This window comes from Somniosus microcephalus, chromosome 1 (genome assembly GCF_052327205.1).
Source record: "Somniosus microcephalus isolate GS21.2 chromosome 1, FLI_Smic_1.0, whole genome shotgun sequence".
In the NCBI taxonomy this organism is placed as follows: Eukaryota; Metazoa; Chordata; class Chondrichthyes; order Squaliformes; family Somniosidae; genus Somniosus; species Somniosus microcephalus.
Genome location: NC_140987.1, coordinates 393,294,945 through 393,316,283, shown reverse-complemented (window position 1 = coordinate 393,316,283; position 21,339 = coordinate 393,294,945). Strand labels below are relative to the sequence as shown.

The following is a 21,339-nucleotide window of genomic DNA, read 5'->3' as shown; positions in this document are numbered from 1 at the left end:
ATGCCCTTTCAACTGTGTGACCTGGGATCAAATCCAGCCCAGAGCTAGGTGAAAGATTCTCTTTCTCTCTCTTTGATTATGTACAAAGAGGAACAGTTGGTGGAACACTGTCCTTTGTAACCTGGGATCAAATTCAACCTAGCAATAGAAGTTCTCTTGTCTTTCTCTCATGCTCACATTGGGGACTGAGCTCTATCCTGGTTATAAAACTGTCTTTTTTGCCTCTGTAAACTGTGATCAGCTCTAGCCCAAACAGAAGGGGGATGAAGATTTTATTCTTTTTCTCTGACCTCTGACAGTGGTGAACAGACATAAGCTAATGGAAACTGGCAACCTGATCTGCATGCAGTTTATGTGATTCACTGCACCACGCACATACATCACTTTGTTTAAAAAATCCCTGAACTGCTGCCAACACTCAGCCCAGCACAGAGAAGAACTGCTGCTAAGTGGAAACCCCCCAGAATATGTTGAAATGCAAGAACATCTAACTATTATGGAAAAGTTTAAAAAAAAATCAGATACATGCAATCAGGCACGGAGGCTTTCTTTCATTTTTCTTAAATAATTATATTCTTGTTTTATTTTCACAGAACGTGGGAGCCTCCCCATCAATCAATGACAATATATTAGCAGCACGACTCCTTAATATAATAAAGTGAAGCATTTTTATTTTAATAATTATTTCTAAGCCTTTGTTTTTACAATAATTAGGATTAATTTGCACAACACAATCTTTATAAGAATAAGACAAAACATCTTATGCCACAAGCTACAGAAGAAATGTAATGCTCCAAAGAGCTAAGCATAAATTTATAATTTAGTAACAAAAAATTAAAGTATTTACAGAATATCTCATGAAGAATTAGAGTCTTCCTTGGCCCTACAGAACAATAATACATTTTCCAAATTTAATACATCGGTATCAGCCCAATTTTTTGCATGTTTTTTGTTAAACACCCTGAGATAGATGCGTTCTCCCAAAAGGAGACAACTGTGTTGTGTTAAGATAAAATCGACGTGGACAGATCCTCGAATCACATGTTGCACTGTGCAGGGAGTGTCTGACAAGGTCAGAGGTCAGCTAAGCGAACGAGGTCCTGTTCCTTTTCACTTCTGGGAGACATTTGCCTTCATTGCAGACACTAAGATGCTTGTAAATGGAGACGTTGCTATGGTGAGGCTTGGGTGCTTTGCTTCTAGGGGCGGACTGGGTGACCTTGAGGTTTCAAAGGTAGAGATGAGCTTGAAAGGAAAGAAATTCCTGGAAAAAAGGTCACAAGGCAAAAAATAGTGTTAATGAATTGAAGGATGCCAATAGCGTTGCAGTAGCAAAAGATGATATAAAACAAGATGGGTCTTTAAATTCATTGTATTCAAAACTTTTGATAATGAAATGTTCTTTTGCTATGCGGATTTCTCAAATTTTTTCTTAATGAAGCAGTTGAAATTTAGAAATATTTTTGCTGCAGTTAATGTAAAAATATCAAACTTAAGACATCAGTCTTGTGTGATACAGAACGTCTGTTCAGTAACAAAACAGGGTAAATTTTATGATTTATTTGGCTTCCAGTGCACAGCTTTGTTCACTGGGAGCACATATCGGGAATTCAGGCACAGAGATCAGTAGGTCCCACTCGCTGGGAGCACATATTGGGAATTCAGGCACAGAGATCAGTAGGCCCCACTCGCTGGGAGCACATATCGGGAATTCAGGCACAGAGATCAGTAGGTCCCACTCGCTGGGAGCACATATTGGGAATTCAGGCACAGAGATCAGTAGGCCCCACTCGCTGGGAGCACATATCGGGAATTCAGGCACAGAGATCAGTAGGTCCCACTCGCTGGGAGCACATATCGGGAATTCAGGCACAGAGATTGATGTGCCTCAATGAATCCGAGACTCAACGTTAACGGAGCAAAGCAAGGCTTTTATTAACTCAGAAAGTAATACACAGTGGAGAAGTGTCTCTCATCCAGAGATCTGCTGTACTGCCTGAGAGACACGCTGGGGCCTGCTTAAGTAGGGGCCAGGTATGGGCGGAGCCCTACACACAATACAATACAATACAATACAGGTAAGGAAATGAAACTGAAACTAAACTCCCCTGCTTGTCACAGTCACAATCAAACACAGAGAATACAGAGTGCCTGATGAATGGCATATTTCATCACATTCACCCCTTCTACAGATTTAGTCGGTTCGGGGGTTTCATAGTCCTCTGTGACCGACGTAGCTGTTGTGGTGCCGCGGGTGTTGGCTGGGTGTCCCCGGTGGCCTCCTGGGTCTCTGCCGGGGGCGCCGCCAGGGTTGTTGAAGGGGTAGTTGGTGGGGGCACCGTTGGTCGATGTTCTTCCGGGGGTGATGAAAGGATAGTGGGTGGGTAAGAGTTGCTGTGATCGTTGTTGCTGTTGTTGTCATGGTTGTTGTCATTACCGGCTGGGGCGACGTCTTTTATGGACACGGTGTCCTCCCTTCCGTCGGCGTGCCGGACATACGCGTATTGGGGGTTGGTGTGGAGTAGGTGCACTGACTCCACGAGAGGGTCCGTCTTGTGGCCCCTCACATGCCTTCGTACAAATACCGGACCTGGGGTGGAGAGCCATGACGGCATGGATACGCCTGAGGTGGATTTCCGGGGAAAGACAAACATTCGTTCATGAGGCGTGGCATTAGTGGCAGTACACAATAGCGACCGTATCGAATGGAGCACATCTGGGAGGACTTCCTGCCAGCGGGAGATAGGGAGGCCCTTGGTCCTTAGAGCTAGAGTGACTGCTTTCCATACTGTCCCGTTCTCTCGCTCCACCTGGCCGTTAACCTGGGGGTTGTAGCTGGTGGTACGGCTCGTGGCGATCCCCCTGGACAGCATGTACTGGCGTAGCTCTTCACTCATGAAGGACGCCCCCCTATCCGTATGGACGTAGCTCGGCATACCGAACAGGCAGAACAGGCTGTTGAGGCATTTAATGACCGTGGCGCTGGTCATGTCTGGGCAGGGGAAGGCGAATGGGAAATGGGAGTATTCGTCCACAATGTTCAGGAAGTAAACATTGCGGTCGGCTGACGGGAGGGGGCCCTTGAAATCTAAGCTGAGCCGCTCAAAGGGCCGTGTAGCTTTGATTAAGTGGGCTCTATCTGGGCGGTAGAACCGAGGCTTGCACTCAGCGCAAGTGCGGCAGTTCCTGGTCAGAGACCGAACTTCCTCAATCGAGTAGGGTAAGTTGCAGGACTTTATGAAGTGGAACAGCCGTGTGACCCCTGGGTGGCAGAGGTCATTGTGGAGGGTCTGTAGCCGATCCCCGGTGGCGCTGGCACACATCCCTCGTGAGAGGGCGTCGGGGGATTCATTAAGGGCCCCTGGCCGGTAAATGATGTCATACTCGAAGGTGGAGAGCTCGGTCCGCCACCTAAGAATCTTATCATTTTTAATCTTCCCCTTCTGTTTATTATTGAACATAAACGCTACCGACCGCTGGTCGGTAAGTAGGGTGAAGCGTTTGCCGGCTAGGTAGTGGCGCCAGTGGCGCACTGCCTCCACGATGGCTTGGGCCTCCTTTTCCACGGAGGAGTGTCTGATCTCGGGCCCTTGGAGGGTCCTCAAGAAGAAAGCTACGGGCCGCCCCGCCTGGTTGAGGGTGGCCGCCAAGGCAAAGTCAGACGCATCACTTTCCACTTGAAAGGGAGTGTTCTTATTCACTGCCTGTAGCGTGGCCCGTTCAATATCCCGCTTAATGCTTTTGAAGGCGGCGTGGGCCTCAGCAGAGAGCGGAAAAGAGGATGCTTTCAAGAGGGGGCGGGCTTTGTCGGAGTAGTTGGGGACCCATTGGGCATAATAAGAAAATAACCCCAGGCACCTTTTCAGGGCTTTGGGAGTGTTGGGCAGGGGCAGCTCCCGTAGGGGGCGCAATCGGTCGGGGTCTGGTCCGATTTCCCCATTCTCCACCACGCTGCCCAGTATGCAGAGGCGCGTGGTGTTGTAAACGCACTTGTCCTCGTTGTAAGTGAGGTTGAGTTTTTGTGCGGTTTTCAGGAACCTCTCGAGGTTCGAGTCGTGATCCTGCTGGTTGTGACCGCAGATGGTGACGTTGTCGAGGTAGGGGAAGGTTGCCTGCAAGTGGTGGTCATCGACCATGCGGTCCATCTCCCTCTGGAAGACCGAGACCCCATTCGTCACCCCAAAGGGGACTCTGAGGAATTGGTAGAGGTGTCCGTTCGCCTCGAAGGCGGTGTACGGGCGGTCCTCTGATCTGATAGGGAGCTGGTGGTACGCTGACTTGAGGTCGATGGTGGAGAACACCCGGTATTGGGCAATTTGGTTCACCATTTCTGATATGCGGGGTAGCGGGTAGGCGTCTAGTTGGGTGTACATGTTGATCGTTTGGCAATAGTCGATCACCATCCGTTTCTTCTCGCTACCCCTCACCACCACCACTTGAGCGCACCACGGGCTGTTGCTGCATTCAATAACGCGCTCCCTCAGCAGCCTGTCCACCTCGGTCGCGATAAACCGCCTGTCCTCCCAGCTGTACCTCCTGCTTTTAGTCGCTATTGGCCGGCAGTTGGGAGTAAGGTTCACGAATAGCGAAGGCGGCTTTACCTTCAGGGTAGCCAGACCGCACACTGTGAGGGGCGGCTGGGACCCACCGTAATTGAGCGTGATGCTTTGGTGGTGGCACTGGAAATCCAGGCCCAAGATCACGCTCGCACAGAGACTCTTCATGATTAGTAATTTAAAATTATCGTATACAGTTCCGTTAACGGACAATTGTACCGCGCAGTAACCCATAATGGTCGATGTCTGGGTTTTATCAGCCATAGAGATGGTGCCCCGAGCAGGGACCACCGTTAGAGAGAGTTGTTGTGCTAGTTCAGGGTGGATAAAACTCTCCGTGCTTCCACTGTCAATTAAACATTTAACCCCGCACCCGTTTACCTCGATGTCCACCATTGATTTGGATAGCGGGTGCGGTCTGGTCTGGTCCACTGTGACCGATGCCACTGTAGGGCCCTGATCGAGACAAGATGGCGTCCACGCTGTCTGCTCACAAGATGGCAGACCCCACGAGGTCGGGCAAGATGGCGTCCAAGATGGCCGCTCCCACGGCGCACACGCGGCGGTGGCGGGTTTTCCAGTGGGGTTCCCTCTGCACACCTTCCCGAAGTGCCCCTTCTTACCGCACTTAAAGCAGGTGGTGCCTTTCGCCGGGCACAGGTTTCTGGTGTGCTTCGGCTGCCCGCAGAAGTAGCAGTTGGGGCCCCGACGCGTCGCAGCTGTCGTAGGGCTTCTGGGGGGAGAGCGGGGCCCCGACGGTGTCGGGCTGCCGGGCGGGGAAGATGCCTTCCAAGATGGCGGCGCCCTTGGTGCACACGTGGCGGCGTGGGCGGCACGGGCTGAGGAGTAGGCGTCCGAGTTTCTCTGGGCCACATCCAGGGATCGCGCTGTGTCCACAGCCTGTTTCAGGTCCAATCCCGTTTTCTCCAGTAGTCTCTGCTGGATGTAAGTGGAGCTGAGGCCTGTGATAAAGGCATCACAAACAAGCTCGTCAGTGTACACTGCGGCTTTTACATCTTGGCACGTGCAGTCTTTGCCAAGCGTTTTCAGGGTGACTAGGAACTCATCCAGCGATTCCCCAGGTCGCTGTGTGCGAGTAGCGAGCAGATGCCTAGCGTACACCTCGTTCGTAGGCTGCTGGTAATGCGCCTTTAGGATGTCACAGGCGGCCGGGTATGTGTCGGCGTCTTGGATGAGGGGGTAAACCCGGTGGCTTACCCAATTCCGCAGGATTCCGAGTTTCATACTTTGAGCGTCCGTAGCGTCTGTGATGGCTGCGGAATTGTCCAGGAAGAATTCCATACACTTAAACCAGTGTCCAAATCGTGCCGATGCGTCTGAAGCATGCGGGTCCAAATCCAAACGTTCGGGTTTCAAGAGTTGATCCATTGCGTTGAAAATTGAGTTAATAAAATTGATGTGCCTCAATGAATCCGAGACTCAACGTTAACGGAGCAAAGCAAGGCTTTTATTAACTCAGAAAGTAATACACAGTGGAGAAGTGTCTCTCATCCAGAGATCTGCTGTACTGCCTGTGAGACACGCTGGGGCCTGCTTAAGTAGGGGCCAGGTATGGGCGGAGCCCTACACACAATACAATACAGGTAAGGAAATGAAACTGAAACTAAACTCCCCTGCTTGTCACAGTCACAGGCACAATCAAACACAGAGAATACAGAGTGCCTGATGAATGGCATATTTCATCACAGAGATCAGTAGGTCCCACTCACTGGGAGCACATATCTGGAATTCAGGCAGAGAGATCAGTAGGTCCCACTCGCTGGGAGCACATATCGGGAATTCGGGCACAGAGATCAGTAGGTCCCACTCACTTGGAGCACATATCGGGAATTCAGGCACAGAGATCAGTAGGTCCCACTCGCTGGGAGCACATATCGGGAATTCAGGCACAGAGATCAGTAGGTCCCACTCGCTGGGAGCACATATCGGGAATTCAGGCACAGAGATCAGTAGGTCCCACTCGCTGGGAGCACATATCGGGAATTCAGGCACAGAGATCAGTAGTCCCCACTCGCTGGGAGCACATATCGGGAATTCGGGCACAGAGATCAGTAGGTCCCACTCGCTGGGAGCACATATCGGGAATTCAGGCTCAGAGATCAGTAGGCCCCACAGTTTTTTTTCCATTCATTATGAGCTAAGATGAGCCAAATGACCTTCATTATCCATTTCTATCTTGTGGTCATAGGGTAGGTTTTACAAATGTGTGCTTTTGGCACAAAAGTTATGAGCACAAATTTGTAAACTTTGCCCTGAGATCACAAGATAGATATGAATAATGAAGGTCATCCTTCCTTTTAGCCCATATTGTCTCATCCATCAAGAAGAAAGCTACAGTTCCTCCTTCAAAACATGCAACTGTTTCTTAAATGATTACAAAGTTTTTGCCTTCTCTACTCTATCCAAATCATTATCTGTATGACGACCCTACTGACTTGATGTATAGTAGTTTCCAGTACCTTGATTGTAAGTATCACTAACAAGCTTGGAGCTGTATTTGAAAAATCACAGTATAAGCTACTAAGCAATGCGTTACTGCATGCGATAGCTGATTTTTTAAAATTTCCTTCTTTACGTCTGGTTTCCCTGTACCTAGTTGCATTTCCTGTCTGGCAGGATATCCAGATCAGCTGTCCCTACACCTCTGACATTGCACCTCTGTACCAGAATAGCCCAGGTTGCTTTGCTCTCCAATTTCCTCATTTTTCTGTAAGTAAACATAGAATTACCTAAATTTTATATGCAGAGAAACAGGCCATTCGGTCCAACTGGTCTATGCCGGTGTTTATGCTCCACACAAGCCTCCTCCCACTCCTCTTCATCTAACCCTATCAACATGTCCTTCTATTCCTTTCTTCCTCATGTACTTATCTAGCTTCTCTTTAAATGTATCTATGCTATTCACCTCAACTACTCCATGTTGTAGCGAGTTCCATATTTTAACCAGTCTCTGGGTGAAGAAGTTTCTCTATTATGGCCATAAGAGAACAGGGAACATGAGCTTTCACACAGCTTGCTGCGAGCGAGGCAGTGCCGAGCATCCAGGTGTTCCCCATCTCCCACATCAGCCTGCCACGAAGTCTGGCTGCTCTCTTATTTTGACTAGCACACTCTCTGGGCTGGCTTCCCCATTTTTCTGCATCCAAACATCTCACCTTTACTTGGAGCCTCTCCTGGCTGAGATAGAGAATGTACTGGCTACAGAACTGTGCCTCTAACCAGCCACTGTGTGGCACTATCCATTCATACACCACTGTTTGGAGCCATGGGTCTGCCCATAGGCAATAGTAATACAACAATTCCCATTGTCTCAGTTAGATAAAACTCTTTTTGCTAAATATTTTAGATAAAGGATAAAAAGTTCATTCATCCTTACTTCCATTTATAGGGTTGATACCTTTTACCAAGTCTAAATCTGAACAAGGAGCAAAATAAGGGTATATTTGCTTTTTAGATAATAAAAATATTTGAAACCCTTAATAGCTATTGGGGTAGATTTTCATCTTCACTGCCTGGGCAGTGGATTTCCTGCCTTTATAGAACCTGCCTAATTTTATTCCATTAATTTCAATGGAATGAAAATTGGATGGGTTTTATAAAGGACCAGGGATCTGCTCTGCCAGATTCAGGCCAGGGCAGCACGGTGGCATAGTGGTTAGCACTGTTGCCTCACAGCGCCAGGGACCCGGGTTCGAATCCGGCCTCGGGCAACTGTCTGTGTGGAGTTTGCACATTCTCCCCGTGTTTGTGTGGGTTTCCTCCGGGCGCTCCAGTTTCCTCCCACAGTCCAAAGATGTGTGAGTTAGGTTGATTGGCTATGATAAATTGACCCTTAGTGTTAGGGGGATTAAATACGTGGGGTTACGGGGATAGGGTGGGATATGTGTTGGTGTAGGGGTTACAGGGATCAGGTGGGATATGTGTCGGTGCAGGCTCGATGGGCCGAAATGGCCTCTATCTGCACTGTGGGGTTTCTGTGATTCTGTGATTACTGCCCAGGTGGTGAAGATGAAAATCTACCACAATGTGTCTACCCCATAAGATACAGAAGTAAGCAAAAAGCATGGACATCTACTTTAAAACTCAGATTTTTGTGGTGTGATTTTTTTTTTGGGGGGGGGGGGGGGGGAGAAATTTCCAAACACTGCACTCAAAAACCAGATCCAAAATCAGAGATAGCCATCCCATTGTCTCTTGGATTGGCCTACATGTATGTAATGGATGCCTCACTAAGGACTCTGCAAAAAACCCAATATACAGACAGAACCGATATTTTGAAAGCTGTAGTGCACTTTCTGAAACCTAAGGGTTAACATGAAAGGAACAGAAGAGTAAACAGCACAGGACTGACTCACAAAGTATGTCACCAGCTCCTCCGCAAACTAAAATCCATTTTTGCCCTGGCAGCTCAAGCAATCAGGTGCTTGACTCTAATCCAAATAGTCTTGAGCTGAAGACTCAGGGCTGCCTGTGCTAATCTTGACTGCTTCAGCCAGGTAAGTTTCACCATTCCCCAATATGCTTGCTAGGTAAAGCACTACAGATAAGCAAGATGCTCAATCACGGGGGTAAAAGAGAGACGGAATCAAGATTGCCTGGCACACCCTGCCTGAATCAGGCCTCTTGCCTGCTAATCAAAGAACAGCATTTAGTTTGGTCATGGGAACCATGTTATTCTCCCAGCTGAGTAAGGACCCTGCCAAGAGAAAAAATGGAGGGAAAAAACAGAACAAAGGGTAAAAGAAAGAGAATGATATCTAGCTTTACTGTAGGATAATAAAATAGGAATGCAAACGAATCCTTAAAACATTGACTTCTCATTAGAATAGTCTAAGGCTGCCTGCTGTTGTCAGGCATATATTACTATTTATTTTAAAGTGAAACTAAATTCCCAGGCCTATTTATTTACGAATATATATATTCATAAATTCAAATACATCCATACTTCTCACTTTCTCCTACAAATGCATTAAATGATAAGAAACTTAATCTGATTTATGCTTTGAAGTTGGTGATTAAATAATCTGGAAAATATCTAGAGGTTGTTCTTGCCAGGGTACTGTAGCAGATATTTGGAAGGCACTGTGTGAAAGAGGAGCTCGCCCTGCAGCCTCATACCATTTTCCCACAATACAGCTCTCCACGATAATCCATTAGGAGATCATCAGGAGGAAAATGTTATCATCTCTTTATCCTTGGTTAGATTTACGAGGTGAAAGAACAATGATCTAACTCATTATGGTTACCATTCCTGCATTAGAGAAGAGACCTTCATCGTTTCTGTCCGAGTTGAATTTGAACCAAAGTTCTTCAGGTGAAATGGCAGTGTTGTAATGCAGTTTGCCTCTGGCTTTCCAGTTTTCCATTTTTGGGCAGATACCAATTTTCAGAGCTTGAAAAATCAGCGCCAGAGACCCGGGTTCGAATCCAGCCTCGGGCGACTGTCTGTGTGGAGTTTGCACATTCTCCCCGTGTTTGCGTGGGTTTTCTCCGGGTGCTCCGGTTTCCTCCCACAGTCCAAAGATGTGCGGGTTAGGTTGATTGGCTATGATAAATTGACCCTTAGTGTTAGGGGGATTAAATACGTGGGGTTACAGGGATAGGGTGGGATATGTGTTGGTGTAGGGGTTACGGGGATCGGGTGGGATATGTGTCGGTGCAGGCTTGATGGGCCGAAATGGCCTCTATCTGCACTGTGGGGTTTCTGTGATTCTGTGATTCTGGACCATCCAGTTAACAGTTATTAGCTTGATGCAGTGTAAGTTTTACAATTGTCTGCAAGTTCTTGTATTGTTTTTAAAACAGTTGGGATGTATCTGAGGAATATGGTCAGATTTTTTTTTTTTTTAAGGGGCCAGCCATTTGGTATTGGTGCCAAATTGGCAGCTGGCAGCTGTCGAGCTTTGATTTGGGCAGTTTGTTTAGTCCTAGCCATGTGGTGATAGCTGGCATTGTTACTCTGTAGTTTGGGCACTTTCCAAGCCACATGGGAAGGCATTCCTTGAGCACGGAGAGTGAAACCAGCAGTGCTAGAAGCTGCTCCAGCTATTAAACAACAGTGAGCAATTAAGTCCATACTTCTGTCTGCTAATCAGATAGACTGCAGGTATTATAAAAAAGCATGGATTGAGAAGCAGGGCCAATACATACTTATTAGGATGCATCTAACCCACCAACTATAGAAGAGAACAAAATGAAATTGAAAGTATAGCAATTGAAAAAGGGAACTTAACACTGTGTAGACATCAAATAAAGAAGAAGGGGGTTGTAGGAATGATGCTTGAATAAAAATGTCTGATCAAAGCTACACACGTGCCAACACATTTTCAGCGCAAGTGAGGAAGCTGCTCACCTCTACACTAAGTGCTAAAAGGTTTACGTGTGTCTGTTTGCAAGTTAGTGGCAGCTTGTTGGGGTCTATTTATGACAAACAGATGCTATTAAGCACTGTATACATTTGAAAGGAATGAATAGAAAATGGTCTTGTGTTTTGAAATTCTATGATAATGATCAAGTTTCAGTGCACCACTATAAAAATGAAATGTCCTATAAATAACTTGAGTTTGTTATTTTAGATATTGGAATTGTGAATGGAGGTTGATATTTTTCAGCAAGTGCTTGTTTAAAAAACAGCAGCCCACCAATGTTGCACACAATGCTGTCAATTAAGCAAGGCTAGATCCCCTGTTTCTTCGTCACACAGTGCCATGTAGTTGGCATAACGGTGATTGACAGTACTGGCGGTTGCTTGATAAACATAAAGCATGTGTGCCAAACATGGATTTCAGATGCAAAAACTAACACAAATGAAAAAAATCAATGAGTATTCAATATCTTCTTGTTATGAAGTTGATATTAAAAGTACTAAAAATCCAGTAAGATTAAGGATTATTATTAAAATTTAATCAGTAAACAGGAACTGTTTTCTTCAGTAAAACTCTTACTATTTCCCCCTTGGTAATTTGGTTTTCTGAGATTTGTGTTATATTTTGGACATATTTCTCTGACAAATATTGCTGCGTAACCTTTCTTAATTTTCTCCCTTCTTTCCTGAAAGCTCTGACTCTCATTGGGAAACAGCTCCATAGGTGCTGGTAGCCCTCCGTACCCCACCCAAGTACCCATTCTTTATATGTGAGTGTAGATAGTGTGTGTCACCAGACTACTTGATAAGTGGCTCGAACTGCAGCCAAGCCCAATTCTGCTCTCTTTCCAGCAGAAGTCACTGGATAACAATCAGAAATGAGAAATCTGGCTATTTTCTTTTTCTCCTTCCTTAGCCCAGAGGTGCTGAAGCTAATTGTAGTGACCCATTTGTTGTCCCAGCTGGGAACGGCTAAATCAGCACTGTGTAATCTCTATTGGAATAGACTGTCAGGATAGCCCGAAGAATTAAATAAAAGGGGATGTTATGAAGATATAAAGTCAGCCTATAAAGCCATATTAATGACTTGAACCCTTTAGGGCTCCAACAGATTTGTGTGTGTGTGTCCAAGAATAACAAGATGAAAATGCTTAATATTTTTACTTTCACAGGGTTCTGTTATACAGAACACTCTGGCCTTTTCAGAATGCCCTTATAGAAAAGATAGAATGATGGACAGCACAGCTGTTTGTGAATCATTCTGTTAACAAGTTGCCAGTGTTGGAGACGTGTTGTTTGAAACATATCCTTGCTAGCCATAGATCTGGAAACATTTATTTTCCATGAAGTGGAATGTATGTCATTTTGATTTGTGTTTGATGCACATTATCCCATGAAGATGTAGAGAGTTCTTGGCAGATAAGTGAAAAGTCACTTTCATTTAATTTTCTTCATATTTTATAGTCATGCAAATATAAAAAAAGCAAACTTTAGCCTATGTGGTGGATTAGTGGGGAATAGTTATTCACAGCAGCTAACTGAGCTGGAATAGTGCCAGACCAGAGTTAGGCCTGCAAGTAAGCTGTTGATCTAATAATAGGCAATTACCTGTCACACAGCTAGTGTTAGAAAAGCTCCCTCTGTATTAATTTGTAATGGGTTTAGACTTGTCAAAGAAGCATTATACCTATGTGTCCAAATGTCTGTATCTGATAAACTGGAGCATTTTACTTGGACTGCTCCCAACATCCGAGTTCTCTGACATTCAGGTTCTACTTTTATTTGTAGTTGTCTGTCATTTACTGAATAAATCCATAAAAGGGTATATCTCCAATGCATTCTCTACCTGTTCTTTAGGTTTTAATATCTTGCAAATTCACAATGTGCCCTTTTAATATTTACTCAACCTACATCCGCTGTAAGATTGGAATTTAAGGTTGCACATCTTAATTAATAATGCAACATAGGAGTGGGTGGTAGTGGTTTGGAGCAGAAGCATTAAACAGATGCTGGCTATTCTTATACTAAGTTTTCAATTAATTTGTCAAAATGTATTTGAAAAATATTGGAATTTTGAAATGTAATTTTTTTTTTTCATGGCAACTCCTGCATCTTCCAAGGGTTTTAACTTTGCTCTGAACGTTTCCATTTTACTAAAGTTATTAAAGAGAGAGGCTTGTTCAAGTGAATGTGAACGATCACATTGCGCTATTCAAAAAAAAAGCAGGGAGTTCGCCTGATCTCCTAGCCAATATTCCTCACTCAATGAAAAATAGATTAAACAGTCATTCATCTCACTGCTGCTTGTGAGTTTTGAATGGCTGGTGTGTTTTGCCTACAGCAGTCATTGCACTTCAAAACAATTCAGCATGTGAAGTGCTTTGTGAGGTTTCGATTCAAGTTTTTTTGTGTGCATAAAGGATATTTGGTTTGTTGTGTGTTTTTCCTTTTGTTTTGTGGCAACTAAACACTGTCCCAGTTCTGTCTGGTGCATTATATAAACCTTTCCTTTGCATTACTCTTGAACCTTGATGGAGCATGTGACAGCTCCTTTGACCGTCAGCCAAAGCAAGGCCTCAGAACCAATGAAAAGAAACTGATTATTTTGATTCAGAACTCAAAATTCTGCTTTCCTGAATCTGAAGTCCAGAAGACTCCACTAAAAATTAAGACATATAATGGACCATTAAATTTAATACAAAGGTGTCATAAAAGAACCAGAGTTCCACCGCACTACTGATGAAACATTGAGATGAATGGACTTTTGGCATTTTATCTGGTACTACAAAAGATGCAGCATGTGTATACGTGAAGAGAATAATGGCAAAATGGTGCCATGCGTCGAGAGATTTCTTTAAATGATAATAGCCTGTACTCAGTCAACTGATCTCCGCCAGGCCAGCAGTATCAGTATTGGATGAGTGCATCTGGGATAAGGAAGGCAAAACCATTAATCAGGGTTCCTGCTTGTGATTGTTATGCAGTGATCCTTATTAAAAAATCTTTGTGTGTCGGTATCAAGTGAGACCAAAGTGGGACTCGGCTGTGATAACCCCTCTTCTCCCTGGCTCAAGTAACCTGTTAATACTCACTGTCAAGGCTTACACAGGAGGAATGGCCACTTAAAGCTGCTGGCACCCAGTGAACCATACTTCAGTTTGTGTTACTGGCTTTAACAGAAGAGAGTAGCAAATCGGCATTAAAAATATTTACGAAGAAAAATTCTAGATCTTCAGAACCTAAATCACAAGAACTAGACAAAAGTTTGTGGTTTAGGAACAAATTTACATTTATCCAGTTTGGACCGGTTAACATTTATTTTGATCAGTCCAACCTCATTGACTGTGGCCCCAATAATTACGGGTAGGTTGCGGGGGAAGCCAAAAATGACCAAAGAACCCGGAAACCCATGGCAGTCCTGCTGATCATTTTGTGGATGTGTTTACCGCTGGACAGATGGCCAAATTAACAGCCTGCCCAACGGCTTTGAGGGAAGACCAGCGGCAGGAGGCCACGGCTGGGGGGCCCTTGAGGACGGTCCCCGGAAATCAGAAGGGGAAAAGGTCAGTAAGCGAGGCATGAGTTGTGGAAGAGAGGGGCAAGAGAGGACATTGGGGGAGGGAGAAGGTCAGCGGTCAGGAGGGGGTGGGAGGCTGAAGGCTTCCTTGAGTGGCTGGGGGAGCTCCTCTTGGCCCACAAGGTGTGCTGGAAAAGGCACTTACCTTGTGGAGCTGCCAGCTCTTGCCTCCCTTTCATTGACTGGCTTCCCCGCCCCTGGGAAACCCACACAGTAGCAATGAATTTTAAAATTGGTCTCCCAATTGCACTGTGGGAACCTGATTTAAATATGTTAACAAAGCATCCCACCTCTCCATGACTGGATACTCAAACGCCTCGAAACCCGTTTCTGTAACTACGCCAACGGGCGCATTCGCAGCAGGTTAGGGTTGCGTATCACGCATTTGATGGTTTAACCACCCCATCAACCCTCCTCTGCCCATCATGGGGAGTTTAATATCAGTGGTGTGATCCAAGTATGTAAGTTGCAATACTACCAGAATGCCAGCCAAATCTTTCAGCCCCTAAATCTGAATCCAAATGCATTTACAAAGAATGTCTTGCCTTAAATAATATATTGTATCCTAACTAACCTGAAGATGGTGATTAATTGCAGTATGCTATCAGAGCCTACATGTATTGGCTGTGATTCAGAATATCTTTCTGTTCCAAAGCCACAATTTATGGGGAAGTAAGAATACTAAATACAAGTGATGTTGGAACCTGTAATGGAACTGTATGAATCTATTAAACATTTAAAATATCTAAATAATTAGACAATACTGAACTAAATTAAACTTTAGCTGAAGCCCACCTCCATTATAGGTGGTATTCTCAGCATTTGTTTAATTTCCTTTCTGGACAACTTCCAATTGTTTTATTAGGAGGTTTGAAGAAAAGCCAAGCCGATAGTGCAGGGCAACACCAAGACTGTAAAGAATGGGAAACAAGGAGGTGGTAAATGAAGAAGTAATGATTAGGTAGTGTCAAACTTGCATTTTAATAGCCTTGACTTGTAGGAGGAAGAAAAGACTGAGGGAGGTAGAGTTTTGAGGACCTGGGGAACGATAAAAGAGAATTCCTGAGCCTAGTGGGAAAAATATATTTGAACACTGAAATGTAATTTTTACAGGATTAATTTTCCCATTTGACCCACTAAGTATGATGGGCAGTCACTAACAAATTGAAATTAGTAGGGTAATGAAATGAATTCCATGTATTTATATAACACCTTGTATCATTGAAATATTTCTAAGTGCTTCACACAATGTACTACTAATAGAGTGCAGTGATGTAGGAGTAAGGACGAAAAGCAAAATTAGTCAAAACTGTTAACATTCTATGGGAAATTTATGGTATCGGCAAAATATATTGTTAGGTAATGCAAAATAAAGTGTGACTTTTTTTGGCCTACTCCCTCAATGAGTGTGTTTTTATTCAGTTACTGATACCCAGATTGATGTTGTATATTAGTATCTGTATAGATCGACGTAGTATATTAGTATCTGCACAGATTGATGTTTCATATTTGTGTCTGCAACAATTTCAATATAACTCTGTTCAGCAAACAATTACATTTTTTTAGATTAAGCACCAAGGGATTGGTTTGAATTGGGCTGATTCATCAATTATCCCAATTTACCTGGTGGTATAAATCTACAAAGTAAAAAACGGCGTAAAAAAACAGGTCAGCGGCACCTCAGATTTAGAACAAAAATGTTGCAGCTAAAATACAACCTGTTAACTGGGGAAAAAACTACACAAAATATAAAAACAAAATCACATTTTATAAATCCAAAAAAATGGAACACCAAAGCAGATTTTGAATTCCAGTTCACAATGATATCTATCTCCAGCAAAGTTACCGACAAACCCTATGATAGAGCAGACCTACAGATAACATGGGAGGTTGTCAGAAAATCCTAGGACAATCTCTCATACTTTTACAAACAATTTCAGGTGCTATTTAGGACAGATGACAAGAAGTTCACTGTGTTCACTATGGAGAAGGACGATGTAGGCATAGAAATCAGGCAGGGCGATTGTGATATACTTGAACAAATTAGTATTGAGAGCGAGGAGGTACTAACGGTTTTAGTGGGCTTAAAAGTGGATAAATCCCCAGGCACAGACGAGATGTATCCCAGGCTGCTGTGTGAGGCAAGGGAGGAGATTGCAGAGGCTCTGACACAAATTTTCAGAACCTCTCTGGCCACAGGGGAGGTGCCAGAGGACTGGAGGACAGCTAACGTAGTACCATTATTCAAGAAGGGTAGTAGGGATAAACCAGGGAATTACAGGCCAGTGAGCCTAACATCAATGACAGGGAAATTATTGGAAAAAATTCTGAGGGACAGAATTAGTCTCCACTTGGAGAGGCAAGGATTAATCAAGGATAGTCAGCATAGGTTTGTCAGGGGAGATCATGTCTAACCAATTTGATTGAATTTTTCGAGGGGGTGACTAGGTGTGTGGATGAGGGTAGTGCAGTTGATGTAGTCTTCATGGACTTCAGTAAGGCTTTTGACAAAGTACCGCATGGGAGACTGGTCAAGAAGGTAAGAGCCCATGGGATCCAGGGCAATTTGGCACATTGGATCCAAAATTGGCTTAGTGGCAGGAGACAGAGGGTGATGGTCGAAGGTTGTTTTTGTGACTGGAAGCCTGTGTCCAGTGGTGTACGGCAGGGATCAGTGCTGGGACCCTTGCTGTTTGTAGTGTACATTAATGATTTAGATATGAATGTAGAAGGTATGATCAGTAAGTTCGTAGATGACACAAAAATTAGTGGAGTGGTAAAGAGCGAGGAGAGAAGCCTCAGGCTACAGGACGATATAGATGGGTTGGTCAGATGAGCAGAACAGTGGCAAATGGAATTTAACCCTGAAAATTGTGAGGTGATACATTTTGGGAGGACTAACAAGGCAAGGGAATACACAATGAATGGTAGGACCCTAGGAAGGACAGAGGATCAGAGGGACCTTGGTGTGCATGTACGTAAATCCCTGAAGGCAGCAGGACAGGTAGATAATTAGAGTCATAGGCCTAGAAATTGGGGTGAGGTGCCAAACTGGCGCCAAGTTCACCTGGGCGCAGATTTTTGCGCAGCGTTCGGAGCAGTAGCGATCGTCAGATACTCAGCCTCAGTGCCCCTAGAGGGAGACGGGGCACGGCTCGAGGCGCTCCGCGTCCCTCTTAGGGCACTGAAAGTGAATTTCGCAGCGCAACGTGCCGCAGCGGTACTGCAGGCCTTCCTCCCATTGTTAAGGGGGAGGGGCCTGCAGCAGCGCGAACCCCGATCGCGAGTGCCGGCAAAAGAGCCCGGCACCGTGGAGAAGTGCCGGGCTCTCGGGAAACAGCCGGCAATGCTGCGGGGGGAGGGATCTGGAGGCCGGGGACGGAGGTGCTGGCAGGCGGCCGCCGGAAAAACCGGCTGCCCCGCACCTCCACCTTAACTTGCGCCTCTGCCGGCGCAGTAAGGCACCATGAACTGGGCGCGGGTAGCGAACGGCGCAACAGCGGCATTCGCTACCAAATATCGCAATCGGGGCGTGAATGGGGCGCTGCACACACCGATGACGTCATCGGTGGCGGCACAGCGCAACAGGCTAACACCACCATTAGCACCTCTGCTGAATATCGCGGGAGGCGCAGCCAGTGGCGCTACAGCCACTGGCTGCCTCTTTAGGCGCTAACAGGTGGCGCTACTCACCCAATTTCTACCCCATAGAGTTATACAGCACAGAAAGAGGCCCTTCGGCCCATCGTGTCTGCGCCGGCCATCAAGCCGTCTATTCTAATCCCATTTTCCAGCACGTGGTCCGTAGCCTTGTATGGTATGGTGTTTCAAGTGCTCATCTAAATGCTTCTTGAATGTTGTGAGGGTTCCTGCCTCTACCACCCTTTCAGTCAGTGAGTTCCAGATTCCAACCACCCTCTGGGTGAAAAAGTTTTTCCTCAAATCCCCTCTAATTCTCCTGCCCCTTACCTTGAAACTATGCCCCCTAGTTATTAACCCCTCTACTAAGGGGAAAAGTTCCTTTCTATCTACCCTATCTATGCCGCTCATAATTTTATATACCTCAATCAGGTCCCCCCTCAGCCTTCTCTGCTCTAAGGAAAACAACCCCAGCCTGTCCAGTCTCTCTTCATAGCTGAAGCGCTCCAGTCCAGGTAACATCCTGGTGAATCTCCTCTGCACTCTCTCCAATGCAATTACATCCTTCCTGTAGTGAGGTGACCAGAACTGCACACAGTATTCCAGCTGTGGCCTAACTAGTGTTTTGTACAGCTCCATCATAACCTCCCTGCTCTTATATTCTATGCCTCGGCTAATGAAGGAAAGTATCTCATATGCCTTGTGGTGGTTAAGAAGGCATTTAGATGAGCACTTGAAATGCCATAGCATACAAGGCTATGGACCAAGTGCTGGAAAATGGGATTAGAATAGACAGGGCTTGATGGCTGGTGCAGACACGATGGGCCGAAGGGCCTCTTTCTGGCCTAGAAATTCGGTATAGCCGCGTTTGGGGCGCTAGTCCTGGCGATGCGCAAAGTTTAGCGCCAGGCGCAATTTAGCGGCACCTAGCGCGATATTGGGTTGCAGCGCCCCTAAAGGTGATTGCGGCGTTAAATCAGGTGCTGCACGCTACTCTTAAGGCGCTAACCTGGCGGCGCAACCTAATTTCGCGGCGGCGGGGCGCAGCGAGGGTGCTCTCAATAATCACTTTCCCTGAGACACAATGGCGCTGGCCAGCTCTTAAAGGGGCAGGTCAATTGGCATCACCAGACACACTCACTGCCTTGTAGGCCTTCAAAGCGGTGGGAGCCTACCTGTGGTGCACCAGCCTAGCAAGACATGGAAAGGGTGAGGTAGAGGGCGGAACGACTCACTGATGGGGCATTGGATGCTTTGGTTGGCGCAGTGGAATCAAGGCCAAGAAAGATGGTCGGAATGTGATTTATGTTTTGGACAGTCTCCCGGGTGTGAGAGGCAGTTATGTGTCAGTGTATTAGTTTTGCTTTCTGTTGCCACAGCTTTCTCATGTTTGAAGGAACCACATTTTGTGTAATGAAACACTTTCTTCATTTACAATGGCCATGCCTGCTATTTACATGCATCTTGCCCTTCACAGGCTTGGGGGTATCAGGCTGGTTCCATTCCTGTTCTTGGAATGGCAGCAAGCATTCCGTGAGAGGGGCCTAGAAGCTACTTCTGATCAGCCTCTGACGCGCAGCCTGAGAAGAGCCGCTTGCGTAGAAGTTCAGGCCAGCAGCCATCTTCTCAGCCGCCGACAGAGATGTCCTGCACCTTATCTGAGGCTGCAGATCTGGCTGAAGCAGCTGGCACAGCTCAGTCACCACCTCCTTTCTAAATCGCAGCCTTCTGACACACTGCTCATCTGGCATGTTCATGTAGGAAAACTGCTGTCGGATAACCCTGCCAGCGTAAGGTCTGCTGTGGCGACGTCTGTTGGCCCTCCTCCGTCTGGCCATGCCCGCCCCCCTCTCCCTGCATCTCAGTGCCCTTTCCAGATGATTCAGCAGCAGGACGTTCCCCTCCAATGCAGCCCCCATAATAAGTGCCCACAGGAAGGTTCCCCGTTGTCAAGGCTCACCAACAGCAAGGTGATGGTCAGAAGGCTGAAGATCGTCTGCCTGCGCTGGCTCAGTGGTCAAATGGCTCTCAGTGTGCAGCTCAGCAACTCTTTGTAGCTCTCGAGGAAGTTGTGATCCAAAAATGGCTGCCGCTTTTAAACCACACCAGTCCCCTTTAAATAACGCTCCTCCAGCCTGAGAGTGACTTGGTAAGGCCCAGGTAAGCTGTCACTATTAGCGGCAGGCGCTACAGAGGGGGGCGCCACTGAATTTCCGGTCCGGGGCACCCAAAAGGCGTTGCACACTCAAATTACGTCATAATCAGCCTGCGCCCATGAGCGGGCGCTAAGATTTAGCCCCACTTCTCGGCCTCTTTAGGCATTAATCAGTGGCACTATCAACCGAATTTCTCCCCCTATGACTCTAAGTTCTTCACACAAAACTTCCTGTGCAAGCTACTTTCAGGTAGGGAACAGTTAGATACCATGATGGGGCGGGGTGGGACGTCGACTTTAAATTTTTTCTGGATTAAAGTAGCTTCAAATGGGCTCATTTGTATAGAGCTTGAGATCTTGTATATTAAATGTGACAGAAAAAACTTCTAGGGAAACTCTACACAACACAGGTGTATCTGAAGCCTACATGCTCACCACCTACAGACCTATTCCATAAGGGGTCGCTCAAATCAAGAAATAATAGAGAAAATAAAGGTGGCTCAGTCACTCACATATAACAACTGATAGGTGACCTTCTGGTAAACAAATCTTGAAGAAAAATTTCAAATACTATATGAATTTACCTACAAAATGTGAGACAAATATTATGCAATGATACCTGACTATCAGGATTTTGAAACTGATTTTTTTTCTCTCCTGGATAGTTGTCCAGTCTCACTCCCATAGAGACCGAGTCATTTTCTAACCTTTGCCTTATACTTTGCTAATTTTGCAGGCAAATACACTGTCATCCTGCAACTGCATAGCACCTTGAGTGCTACATTCAGTTCTGATACCAAGACACAATCACGTCATTGAGGTAAAGCCCAGAAGGGCAATGAGGGTGACCCCTAATGTCAAAGGACTGAGTTATGAGGAAAAGCTAGAATGGCTCAATCTTCATCTTTGTAAGAAGGCAAACAATAGGGTGCTGTGTTGAAAGCAAAGCTATATATAACATTTTAAGGCTAAAAATAGAGTCCATGGTGTCGCTTTTGAGTGCCCTCGTCTGGCGTTAACAGCCTCA

At 45.8% G+C, this 21,339-nt stretch overlaps 1 long non-coding RNA gene across 1 annotated transcript in view; it reads right to left on the bottom strand.

Moving 5' to 3' along the window:
- Positions 1-378: 378 nt before the first annotated feature.
- The window catches only part of LOC147125107 (uncharacterized), a 40,711-nt gene continuing 19,750 nt past the window's right edge, over positions 379-21,339 (bottom strand). The window contains exon 3 of the long non-coding RNA XR_015079567.1: positions 379-1,264. This is a non-coding gene — a long non-coding RNA (uncharacterized LOC147125107). The remainder of the gene's footprint in view (positions 1,265-21,339) is intronic.